Source organism: Alligator mississippiensis, chromosome 3, assembly GCF_030867095.1.
Source record: "Alligator mississippiensis isolate rAllMis1 chromosome 3, rAllMis1, whole genome shotgun sequence".
Classification (NCBI taxonomy): Eukaryota; Metazoa; Chordata; order Crocodylia; family Alligatoridae; genus Alligator; species Alligator mississippiensis.
The window spans coordinates 273,188,041-273,202,015 of NC_081826.1; positions in this window are offsets into that span (position 1 = coordinate 273,188,041).

Sequence of the window (13,975 nt, forward strand, 5' to 3'; positions counted from 1 at the left end):
GTAAGGTCAACCGCAACTTGCACTGTGACCTACATAGAGAGTCAGGCTGGGTGCCATGATCTCCCTCTCTCAGACACAGACCTGAATTTCGACAGCAACAGTCCCCTCCTTGATACCTCACATAGATGTATAACATTGGAGGTATCACCGTGTTAACATGAGGGGCTGGGTTATGGCTTTACATTTTCCGTCAAGATCACCGTCCCCCAGCATTATGGCAACCGCATGTTAGGTTATGGTGTGGGACAGATGGACATTAATTTGTTGCAAATGGTCTTACATGGGTCTGGTCATTGATGTTATAGAACTTCATGGTACTCTTAACATCAATCCAAAACAAACTTATATACCTATCAGTTTCAACACTGTTATCTATGTAACGTGAGTGGTACTCCAAGATGTATCCCCTCTCCAATTGAAGGGATCAGAGCAGGTGCACTAGCTCTGTGCAAGGTGTAGGGACCCTTCTTCCCTATTGAGCAGAGCCAGATCGCCAATGGGGACTTAAACACACTTTTTAATGAGAGAAACTGTGGTGGGAACATAACATATAAACCAGGGGGTATAGGGGACACTATAATACCCCGAGGGGATAGTATTCAATAAAGGTTAGGCATTCACATTTGTAGACATATTCATCTAGCTAACCAAAGACAGGTTTAACAAAATATAAAGCACAAACAACACAACAAACAATACTGATTAACAAAATATAAAATGCACAAAATACAAAACACCATATAATATAGGGCATAGGTACCTGGAGGGGGAAAACCACAGTGACTACCTCCACTCCAACAAGAATTTTTCCTTTGTCATTTCACTCACCCCTATTTGGCACAACCAGAGCTTGAACTCAGGTCTCCCACATGATAGGTAGTAACTCTACCACACAGCTAGGCCTATTTTGGATGGCTAGGGCTTTTGACTGTCTGGAAGCCCCTGCCTCACATCAAGCTGCCCTGCCTCTTGCTGGAGAAACTTGAAGAGAGCTGGGAGCCTCTCGGGTCACTGCACAGCTTTCTGCTGGAGCCAGGTGGGGAACCTCTCCTGCTGTCTTGCTGGGGATCCTGGAGTCCAGCAGGGAGCCTCTCCTGCCAGCCGTGCTGCACTGCCTGTGGGTCCTGCTCCTTTAGGCTCTTCTGGGGCATCTGCTCCCCCTGGCCCAGCTCTTGCCAGCTCTTTGAAACTCCTTCCTCGTTGTCCCTCGCAGGTCTCCTCCGAGTCAGCAGGTGACCCAAGGGGCCAATCAGGGGACATGGAGGGTGAGTTTCTGGGGCCCAATTGGTGAGGAAAGGGAATCCCAAGCCCTCCAATCATCTTTCACCCTGGGCCAAATCACTACCAGCTAGCCCGTCACATATGCTTCAATCGTTATCAAACATACTCCTAGCACCTTCATCTATTACCGTGTTCATTCCGTGCATAGACACAAAATTGTCACTATCATTTCCATCAAGCTTCCTCAAAAATTCCTCAGAGCTGCAGGCATGACACAGAGCCACGGGGATAGAAGTGACTGGGAAGACTGCACAGGGCTGTGCTCCTTGCCCCAAGTGCAGTGCTGGCTGCCTCTATTGCAGCTCTGCGCCATGCCAGCAGCTCTGCACTCACATGAGGAAGCCCTGCGCAGGACTCTGTGGGAAAGCAGGGGGTGGAGCTCCCTCCACTCACAGCAGGGACTGGGAGAAGCAGCTGGTTCCAGCACAGGGCTTCCACCACTGAAAGGGCTGGAGCTGCAGGATCAGGATCAGGGAGCAGAGCCACAGGGTTAAGGCAGGCTCCACTCCCTCCCCACTTGCAGCATAGTTGGAGCCACATCTGCACCAGGCATGAGTGCTCAGAGCTCTCCGTCTGTTGCTGCTGCCAGGCAGCAGGGGCTGCATTCCATGGGGGGGAATGTGTGGGGGTCCCCCAACCTCCCCACACCCCACACACCTACACCCTGTCCTGCTGAGCTCCGTCCTCCCACTGCCTCTCTGGGGAGAGAAGGAGGAGGAGGAAGAACTCCCCCAGCATGGAACAGAGCCTTCCCCTGCCCCCTGCCCCTGCTCTGGGGCTGGAAAGCATCACATGGAGTCCCCCCCTCCCAGTGGCAAGGGGGGAAGGGGAGGAAGAGGAAGAGCCCCCTCCCCACCCTGGGGAGGAAGAGCCCCCCCCAGGATGGAACAGAGCCCCCTTCCCAACCCTGCAGGACAACCTACCCAGCATGGCCTCATTAAGGGCCCTCCCTCCCTTCCCTGCAGCCGGGGTCTGCCAGCTCCAGGGAGCACCGTTGCAGCCCCCTCCCCTCTGCTCCCCAGCAGATAGGCTGACCCCAGCTGTGGTGGGGTAAGGAAGGAAGAATTAGCCCTCTCCCTGCCCACTTTGCCTTAACGGGGCCATGCTGGCCAGTGTCTCTGCTAGGGCCAGTCCCTGCTCTGGCTAGAGAACAGAGGGATGGGGTCAGCCCCGCAGCTAGACCAGAGAGCCCTGCCCCGCCCAGCCCAGAGAGCATGCCGGGATGCTGGGGTGTCTGGTTTATCTTAAACCAGCAAGAGGTCTGGGTCAGACATTGTATAAACTGGTTTGAGCCAAATCAGTTAAGTCTGATACTACATTCAACCAGGTTTATCTTAAACCTGTTTTTGCCATTTTGAAACTGGTTTATGTTCACTGAATGTCTGTTTTGTTACAGGTTTAAACCAGTTTCTGATCACTTAAACTGGTTTATATGTAATATCTGTCCCTAGCCTTTATATTCTTATGTTGTTAGATTTGAAAGAGAGAGCATTGCATCAAAAGATAATGGGCATGATCCTTCAATTCCTCTTCTGTAGAAATCCTATTGAGGTCTGGGGCTTACGAACTAAGGCTGTTTATATCAAATTCATTGGAATCAAAGAATCCTACTTTTATCATAAAAGTTATCCTGGAACCAAGGGAGAGTTAATTATTTATTGACATGCTCCAGGTTGGCTCAGATGTGTATTATTCATTCTGGAATCAATAAGGCACAACAGTAAAACAATTTATATTTAGATATATGTGTAAAGGCAAAGATGATTTTGGTTTGTGTAGGTAGTTATCCATATTCTTTGTCATCATAGAAAAGGCTTTTTATAGGACTGTGGTTGCTGCCAAAAGATTGATTGTTATGACATAGACAATAACCACAATAGTGAAGTAATGGCCTGTCAGAAACTACAGACTCTGAGAATGTTGATTTAATGACAGGAACTCAATTATCCCAGTCTGATTCATTGTGACATTTGTTAATAAAACTGCACACAAGCTAAAAATAGCATGCTGACACTTCAAGGGAAAATATGATTTATCACTTTTTTCACCTGTCCCCAATGTAATCTTCAAGATTATTATAAAAGATGACTGTATTTCTCCTTCAGTTTAACATTATCTATATTTTATATTTTGAATAGGATACATTGTAATAATCTCCATATCTTCCCAGGCTTCCTTCTTTTCAATGTGTATTTTTTACTTGTCACTTTCAATATTTGATAAGAGAAAAATATTTTTAACTTTTCTGTGGTGTATGATAGCTAGAAAATGACATTTAGAAGTTTGCTTTTAGGAATTGGCTTGTAAGTAAAGTAGATATGCATTAGAATAATGTTCCAGGGCAACGACAAGGGTTAATTGATTTCTAAAAACTACTGTGAATGAAGCCAGCAGACACACAAGCTGGGAAATTGAAGACATGTATGACACTGTTCAATAACATGAAAGAAGGTGGCATTAGGTCACAGTACCCAACTGCAAAGCCCTTGGGATTTCCAGTTTTGGTGGACAGACCAAATTAGGAGACACCAGTAAATGGCCAAATTAAGATGTATGCATCTGATGGGTTTGTTAGAACAAAGGAGTATGCTGACAGGATACAACATGGACAGCATGATGACCACAGGGAAACCAACCAACAATGACCAGGAATTAAGAGTCATCCGAGGGGAGAAAGAATAGAAAAGGAGGGATTTATTTCAGAGCAGCAAAGGGTCCCCAAGAAGGGAACCTGAGGCCACCATGTCCAGAAGACACACCAGCAACCCACTCCACTCTGGGAGGATAGGCCTTGGCTTTTGACCTCCAGGCTGCTAACATCTGACATTCAAGAAAGAACCATAGGGTGAAGCTTGTACCAGGGTGAACCATAGGATGAAGCTGGACAGATGTACCTTCCCTCTGTGGCAGCCTAGGTCTTGTAGATATAGAATTAGGAAGGTTATTTTGTATGTCTTGACTTCATTATTCTTATCTGCTGTCACTGTGTATCAATAAAATTTGCCTATTATCAAATGGAAAAGTAATGGTTGGTCTGAGGGGTTGGGGCCTCCTGGAGCAAGGTGTCTGGGTCGTCCAGTGCCAACAGTCTATATGCAGCCTAATATTTCTGGAACATTTATAATACGTGAGTTTCACCTCATTGACAAAGTCAAAGGCAGTTGTGAGTAGTACATTATGAGTATGTCCTACTCCCTTTCTTGAACTTTACCTTAGTTTCTTCCTGAATCACAGGAAGGGAAATCACAAAAGAAGGAAAATCACAGGAAGGGAAAGCATACAGACTAAGGATCTAAAAGATTGGTGCAGTAGTTTTAGTCAGGGCTGTCAAAGTGAAATCAGTTGGTGGGCCATATTCCTTGCCAGCATCAAGAGGGTGCAGAAATCCAGCCCAGGGTAAGCAGAACCTGGTTACTGCTGCTTACCCCTGTTTTCTCTCCCTGACTGCTACTAATTATCATTCTCAGAGTGATCAAATACCATAAACTCAGTGTTAACGCAGTGGATATTGGGCATGCTGACACAGCAACTATGGGAGTCACAGCAAGAAGCCCCACAGTCCAGATAACCCACCTCTGTGAGCCAGATCTGGCCCGTATCCGTATGTCTGACACCCCTGATTTAAATTAATGAAGCACTAAGGTTGAGAGACCATTCAGTCTCCTTCCATCACGGCCCCTCAGTTTTGAATGCAGTGTTGTAAACAGACAAAGTTCTTTGGGTAGATGTGATATCTTTTATTACACCAATGAACACTCATGGCGCACAGGCCAGGTCCCGGAGGACTGGAAAAGGGCCAATGTGGTCCCCATTTTCAAGAAGGGGAGGAAGGAGGACCCAGGCAACTATAGGCCAGTCAGTCTCACCTCCATCCTAGGCAAAGTCTTTGAAAAAATTATCAAGGCTCACATTTGTGAGAGCCCGGCAGGACAAATTATGCCGAGGGGAAACCATCACGGGTTCGTAGCAGGTAAATCATGCCTGACTAATCTAGTCTCTTTTTATGACCAGGTTACAAAACGCCTGGACACAGGAGTAGGGGTTGATGTCATATACTAAGACTTCAGGAAGGCCTTCGATACGGTATCCCACACCATACTGGTGAACAAGTTAAGAGGCTGTGACTTGGATGACTACACAGTCCGGTGGGTGGCGAATTGGCTAGAGGGTCACACCCAGAGAGTCGTAGTGGATGGGTCGGTATCGACCTGGAAGGGTATGGGCAATGGAGTCCCGCAGGGCTCGGTCTTAGGACTGATACTCTTCAATGTCTTCATCAGCGACTTGGACGAGGGAGTGAAGTGTACTCTGTCCAAGTTTGCGAGTGACACAAAAATGTGGGGAGAAGTAGACATGGCAGAGGGCAGGGAACAACTACAAGCAGACCTGAACAGGTTGGACAAATGGACAGAAAACAACAGAATGTAATTCAACAAGGAGAAGTGCAAAGTGCTGCACCTAGGGAGGAAAAACGTCCAGCATACCTACTGCCTAGGAAATGACCGGCTTGGTGGAATGGAAGCAGAAAGGGATCTTGGAGTCCTAGTGGACTCCAAGATGAACATGAGTCGTCAGTGTGACAAAGCCATCAGAAAAGCTAATGGTACTTTATCGTGCATCAGCAGATGCATGACGAACAGATCCAAGGAGGTGATACTTCCCCTCTATCGGGTGCTGGTCAGACCGCAGTTGGAATACTGCATTCAATTTTGGGCGCCAGACTTCAAGAGAGATGTGGATAACCTGGAGAGGGTCCAGAGAAGGGCCACTTGTATGGTTAAGGGCTTGCAGGCCAAGCCCTATGAGGAGAGACTGGGGCACCTGGACCTCTTCAGCCTCTGCAAGAGAAGGTTGAGAGGTGACCTTGTAGCTGCCTATAAGTTCATCACGGGGGCACAGAAGGGAATTGGTGAGGTTTTATTCACCAAGGTGCCCCCGGGGGTTACAAGAAATAATGGCCACAAGCTAGCAGAGAGCAGACTAGGCATTAGGAAGAACTTCTTGACAGTTCGAGTGGCCAAGGTCTGGAACGGGCTCCCAAGGGAGGTGGTGCTCTCCCCTACCCTGGGAGTCTTCAAGAGAAGGTTAGATAGGCATCTAGCTGGGGTCATCTAGACCCAGCACTCTTTCCTGCCTATGCAGGGGGTCGGACTCGATTATCTATTGAGGTCCCTTCCGACCCTAGCATCTATGAATCTATGAATCTAAACCAACTAAATAGTTGGAAAACTTGTTCTTTGCAAACATTCAGGCACAAACACCCTTCTTCAGGCATAGGGAGAGTCTGGTAGTGTTTGTGTGCTCTCCTGGGTAGAATAGAAGCCAAGATGCAAAATACAAGTCTGTGAAAATGCAAATGCATGACAGTGAGGATCAGAAGGAATTGGAGACAATAGGTGTGAAACAGGTAGGTGCGAGGGGAGGGGGAAAGTTGAACTGGTGAAAGAAGTAGGTGGTAAAATGCAGATAGGCTACCTGGGATTATCAGATGGAAGGCAGGTTATAATGTACCATAAATCCAATGGCTATATATAGCCTAAAGCACACTGAATGGATCCAGACCATGCAGACTATATCCAGACTACATATGCCCATTGGCTGAATGGCCTTGCAAGTCACAACTTTTGCTGAGTAGTTTTTCATGCTATCAGGCAGCAACAAGGAAAACAATGAACTCCTGTTCATCCTCTTCTACTTTCAGGCCTGATACCTGCAAATGGCAGTAATTGCACCTTGGGACCACATAATGGGCCAAGGATACAGCCAGAGACTAGTACCCAAAGACCTACCAGGCAGAGGGAGACCCTGCACTCACACAGAGAGAGGGATGTTGCTGTCTGGTGGAGGCCAGCCACTCCTGGGTGAGAGACTAGGCAATGGAGGGAGGAAGAGCAGTTGTATTATTGTCAGTGCCTGGCTGTGGTCAGGCATGGGGTCAAGGAGTTGTAGCATACCACTATGTGGCTTCCCAAGCAGCATGCAGAAGCCAAGGGGTGCTATGTAGCCATTGCTGAGTGTACAGACAAGACACTCAGAGAGTCTGTGAGGGTTGAATAGGTGTCCCTGGATTGCTTTGTGTCTACCTTGAACCTGCAGACAGAGAGCATGCTTGGTACTCTCTGCATTGCCCAGGAATTTAATGCAGAAGTGGGACCATCCAGTGGCCTTATGGGCACATGCTGCCACCAGGATTCATTACCCCATAGGGGTCCCTTGTGGCAGAAGCTGCAGCAAGCATACCCCATAGCCTGAGAAGTCACCCGCCAGTAGCTGCCACCATCTGGGGATATGCTGTACACATGTGCTGGAGCTGTGCCTGGCCCACAGCATGCTTGCATTCATAAGGGAGTGATAGGTTTCACCTGTGTAGGTTTATAGGGTTACTGGGGGGAGTTATACTGTGTTTGTTTACTTGTTCCATTGACCTCCTTTTTCACATTTCTGTTGTGCTGTTTAGTAGAAGCTTCACCTGTTGTCAAAACTATTGGCATGGTGTCCACCATATTTATGAGGCAGGAGTGGTCAAGGTCATGAAAAGCTTTGAGAAAAAGTTGCTCAATACATTGTCTGCCTGCCCCAGCACCAGATGTGTCTCTCTTCCTCCTCTCCCTCCCATCTGGGACTTTGCTTTGGCAGCTTGCTGCTGATCCAAAAAGCGTGGGGAGCAGCCATGCATAGCAAGCAGAAGTTGCTCCTCCTTCCCTGTCAAGCTCCCTTCTCTCTCCCTCCCTTCAGGTCCAGAGGGGCCCACAGCCTCTCACAGCCCATGCTTTCGCTACCTTCCTTGCCTCTCTCCCTTTCCACATCCTCAGGAGCCAGATTAGCACCTGGCTGAACATTTTCCCACCCTAACATGCACTTCCTGCACATCCTTCCTGCTCTGCCCCCCACCCTGGTGGCCCCCTGCCCACACTAGAGACACAAGAGCATAATCTCAGTTGACAGTGTTTAAATAAGATATGCGGCATCATTCTGCAATTAATCATTCTGACCCTCAGGCCAGCATCTGGCAGAGTAAGCACATCTTCCAAGTGCAGTGCCAGGTAAGTGGTCTCCATTTCAGAATTCACAGCCACAGTGCCTGTAAGAGCTTGGGATCCTCCACCTTGACTTCAGGGCCTCCCCCTTGGCATCACAGATGTGCAGCATGCATTCAGAGACCACAAACCATGGCATGTTTAGCTCACTGGCATCTACATGTTTTCTCAGGCACCTCCAACAAGCCTTGAGACTCCCCAAAGCACACTCTGCAGCCATTCTGCAAGTTAACTGGTAGCTAAACAGGTTCTTCTGTGCATCCAGACATCCAGTGAAATGCTTCATCAGCTAGGGGTAGATGGGGACCCCAATTAGTAGCAGGGAGTGCTGTCACTCTGTGCATGTAAGCTACCCCAGGGGCAAACTGTTTCCACTCCATCAGTTCAGGGAAGAGGCAGCTCCTAACTATCCTGGTGTTGTGCATCCTACCTGACCAGCCAGCATTTACATATATGAAACAGCGATGGTGGTGCACAACTCTCTGAAGCACAATCCAGAAATAGCCTTTCACAGCCATGGTGAACAAGGGAGTGGGTGCTATTGTCTGTGCCATCAACAGCCCCAGCACACTTGGGGAACCCCAGCCTGGCAAACCCATCCGCAACCTCCTGTGGGTAAGCAAGGCATATGATGCATGGGGCTTTCACTTTTTGGATAGCAAGACATGCCTCCCACTCCGCATCTCCAGCCAGTGCCAAAGTGGTTTGCCACAGACTGGTGGCCACGTAGGATGATGAGCTTCCATAGAGTGATGGAAACACTGTTCTCCACAGACAAGGATGCCACATCACCTTTGTCTGCTGCTGTATGCGTGGGACAAGCTCAGCACAAATCTCCATGAAGATGTCGTTGGGCATGCAGAAGTTTGCACACCACTGCTTGCCATCTGAGGTGGCCATGACAATCTGCTCCCACCAATCACTGCTTATCTCCTGGCCCAGAAATGCTGCTTCATAGTTTGAAGCTACTCCAACATCTGCCTGGCCACAATGTGCTGACCTGCAGCCAAAACATCTTCAGACTGGCAGCTGCTGCCATGATTAGGAGACAGACATAGCCATAGACCACCACTTTTGGCAGTGAGCACATGCATAAACTTCTCTCCTGCAACTAATGTTTTCTCACTCTTGACAGGAAAAAAAGTAGTCAGGGCAGCCATCAGGGCCTACCTATGTCATCTTTTCTGCTCAGTCTCACGAGTTTACAGTGATGGCAGCACAAATAAAGCAAAAATATAGGCATGAGTCAGGGGCACGAGCTGTGTGGTGGTTCACACTAAAATCCCTCCCACAGAAATCTTGCCACCCACAATTTGAAGAATGAATATATGATTTCCTCAGTGCTGGCAGAATTAGGGGAAACTAGGGACACTTGACCAGCACCAGGCTTACTGGGATACATGCTTTCTCTGACCACCTGCTGGCAAAAAAGCAGTGGTGATATGCAGGCATGATAATCCTGAAACTTTTTCATTCTGGGGCAAGTTGCACCATATGGAAAAATAGCTGCTTCCACAGATGCACAATTGTCATGGCTGCCAGCAAAAGAGCTGTAGTCGGAAGTCGCTGCTGTCCCTTACATCCCACTGATCCAGGTGTCCAGCTGCTTTTTTAAACCTCTAAATCTGTTTATAGACTTACTAGAATAAATATATGTTGTATAACTACTACAGAACTTAAAATGAGGTCTGTGATGTAGGATCAATATTTTTGAAGGATGTGTGTATAGTGCCTAATCCAATGCAGCCTAGATCCCCAATTGTAGCATCTAAATCATACCACAACAAACATAAATAATATTAATGAACAACTTAACACTTCTTTCTCCTGCCTAGATGCTACTCTGAACTTTCTCTGAGATAATTCCAGTGTGTTCTGTTGTCTAAAATGTGCATCCCAGGTGTTGTTTTGTTTTGTTTTGTTTTGTAATCAGAACTGGAAACAACTCTAAACTGTCCCTCAGTATATACTCAAATGCTATTTCTTTAACAGAAGGAGGAAATCTGGTCTTGGAGTCTTTTCAGCCATTGACAGTCTCTCAGACAGCACCTGACTCATATTTCTAGTCACTGCCTGATCAAATCTAGATATTCTTAACCAGGTTCTTTTATATCTGTATCAATCAGGAACAGCCACTGAATTGATGGAGTGACAGATATGCAAATAAGAATCAAACTCTTCACCTGAATCAAAACTCGAACACCACCAATGTCCTATCCACTTGAATTGCCTATCTGGGAAATTATGGTAAAATCCATCACCTCTAGGGCTTGACCTTCTCACCCTGACAACCTAAATTCCAAGAGGTCAAATTTTCACTGTAACGTATTTGCAGATCCAGGCACTTTTAAACAGAACAATGCAAAAATGCTCTATGTTTAGGACTTGGTATTAGATACAACAGAGAAATTCTTCTGCTAAAGGAGGAAGAAAAATTGTCCTTACTGAAACTTGTCACTGTACTCTACAGAGTGTAGAGATATTTGTTATGATAAAATATTGTTGTTAATTCTTACAAAAGAGCCTTTCAGCAAAGGATATCAGTGTCTTTAACAAGACTGTCTTTTAAGCCCTTTTATCTAAGCCCTTACAGTTCTTAAATCAAGACAAGTGAAATAACAATACACATTGAGCAAATAAAGATGACCTATACCCAGAGTATCAATAGATAGTTAGTAGGTTTTAAGGGCTGGTCCATGACACTTCTTATCTAATGTTACGTTCAGTATCAGGGTGTAGGCAACTTTTCAAACTTTTGAATAAGCTAGGAGAAATAAAATCCATTTTCTAAGTATTAAGCAAAATGCTCAAGCTAATTTTTTTTTAATTTAGGTTTAAATTTATCATTAGTTAAATTCTTTTTTTAGGGAAATGTGTTTCCTAATTTAAAAAATATAACTGAGTTAGAAGATCACTTTTACTTAAAACTTATGTAACCTGTTTGCTTCATTTATAGGTAAAAAATCTCTGTTTTCTCTTTCTCTGTTGTAGTTACTACTTAAACTTCCTCTAGAATGTCTATACAATACAATATATGTGATCCCAGAAACCAAAATACCATAAAATGATTGCTGTATATCTCTAAAATATTCAGGTAGCCCAGACCTCATATAGGGAGGCCTAACCACTAGCCTAGAGAATCATGCTTGTTTTCTCTCTCTCTCTCTCACTCTCACTCTCACTCTCACTCTCACACACGCGCACACACACACACACACACACACACACACACACCCTATAACCTGGAGGTAAGAAAACTTGCCTGACAGGTATGTGATGGGCTAGCTGGCAGTGACTTAGCCCAGGGGTTTTGAAGGGGTAAAAGATGATTGGAGGACTTGGGATTCCTTTTACTCACCAATCAGGCCCCAGAGACTTACCCTCTGTGTCCCCTGATTGGCCCCTTGGGTCACCTGGAGGGGCATAAAAGGGGCAGCAGGGGTGACTCAGGAGAGACCAGTGAGGGACCACAAGGAAGGAGCTTCAAAGAGCTGGCAGGAGCTGGGCCAGCAGGGCAGGAGTAGTTGCCCCAGAAGCACCTGAAGGAGTGGGACCTGCAGGCAGTAGTTGGACCCTCAGCAGTGAGGCGTGTGGCCAGCAGCAGAGGCTCCTCACTGGGCTCCAGGATTGCCCATGACAGCCTGCAGCCAGCAGGAGAGGCTCCCCAAATCCAGCAAGGATCTGAGCAGTGACCTGAGAGGTTCCCAGCTGTGCTTCCATCTCCTCCAATAAGAGGCCAGGCAGCTTGATGTGAGGCTGGGGCTCTGGGAAGGTTAAGACCCCTAACAGGGTGAAGTAATGTTAGCACTGGTGGCTGTGTGGGATAGTCTTTGCCTACCACATGGGAGATCAGAGTTTAAGTCCCAGTTGGGGTGAGTAAGCTAACAGGAAGAAATTCTTATTGCAATGGAAAGGGGCCATTGTGTTTTCCCTCTTTCTCCCCCTCCAGGTACCTAGGCCCTATATTCCTTGTCATTTGACATTTTGTATTTTGTGCCTTTTATCAATCAGTATTGTTTGTTCTGCTGTTTGTGTTTTACACTGTGGTTAACCCTATCTTTTGTCAACTGGATGAATGTGTCTATGATTGTAAATGTCTAACCTTTGTTGAATCCTGCCCCCTTGGGGCATTGTAGTGTCCCATATACCCCCTGGTTTATACTAGTTATGTTCCCAGTATTGTTCTCTTATTAAAAGGTATATGGTTAAGTCCCCATTGGTGGTCTGGCTCTGCTCTATAGGGGGAGGAGAGTCCCTACACCTCCCACAGTGCTTGTGCACCTGCTTTGATCCCTTCAATTGGAGAGGGGGTACCTCTTGAAGTACTGCCCGGGTTACAGGTAGGTGATATTGATCCAAGTCTCTTCAAGTAGAGGAGTGAAATTAAGTAAAGTTTCCCATGTCCTGAGTGCTTTAAGCACTGAGCAATTGGGTAAAAGTTGGAGCAGTACCTCCTCCTGCTCCTCCAGTTGTTTGGTGAGAAAGGCCTGGCATAGGTGCCTAACTGCAGGTGAAAGTACATGGATGTGAAGTCTAATGGGAGACATCTACAGTATGTAGAAGGGGCACTTGGAGGGACTGGATGTGTTCATATCAGCAGGCCCAGATGAAGGTGTTGAAGGAATTGGCCAGTGTCATAGCAGAGCCACTAGCATGGCTGTTTGAGTACTCATGGTGCTCCAGTCAGGTCCCAGAGGACTGGAAAAGGGCCAATGTGGCCCCTATTTTCAAGAAGAGCAGGAGAGAAGAACTGGGGAACTATAGGCCAGTTAGTCTCACCTCTATCCTTGGGAAAACTCTGGAAAAAATCATTAAGGATCACATTTGTGGGAGCCCAACAGAGAAAATAACACTGAAAGGAAATCAGTACAGATTCATTGCAGGTAGATCCTGCCTGACTAATCTTGTTTCTTTTTATCACCAGGTCACAAAATGCTTAGATGCAGGAGTCAAGCTAAAGTCTACCTGGACTTTAAGAAGGCCTTCAATAAAGTATCTCATTTTGTTCTCATAAATAAACAGATAGGCTGCGATGTAGATGATTATAGAAGTCAGGTGGGTGGCAGATTGGCTTAGGGGTTGCACCCAGAAAGTGGTGGTGGATGAGTCAATATCGACCTGGAAAGATGTGGGCAGTGGAGTCCCTCAAGGCTCGGTCCTTGGACCAGTGCCATTCAATGTCTTCATCAGTGACTTAGACAAGGGCATGGAGAGCACCCTGTCCAAGTTTGCAGATGATACCAAATTATGCTATCGGTAGCTATCTGGGAGACAGTGATCACCTTATGATAGAATTCAACATAAGACGGCGAGTGGGTAAGGTAACTAGTAGGGTGAAAGTGCTAGACTTTAGGAAAGCTGATCTCATTGCACTCAGGCGATTAGTCAAGGAAGCACTGCAGAGTAGGAGTTTTGATGGGATGGGTGCCCAAGAAGGGTGGCTGTGCCTAAAGGAAACGATCCTTTGGGCACAAAGCAAGACGATCCCCGAGCGAGGCAAAAGAGGGAAAGGGGCCAGGAGGCTTCCATGGCTGACCAGAGAAATCCAGGGCAGCCTAAGGGCCAAAAGGGGAGCACATAAAAAGTGGAAACAGGGTGAGATCACTAAAGATGAATATACCTCCTCTGCTCGTGCTTGTAGGGAGGCAGTTAGGCGG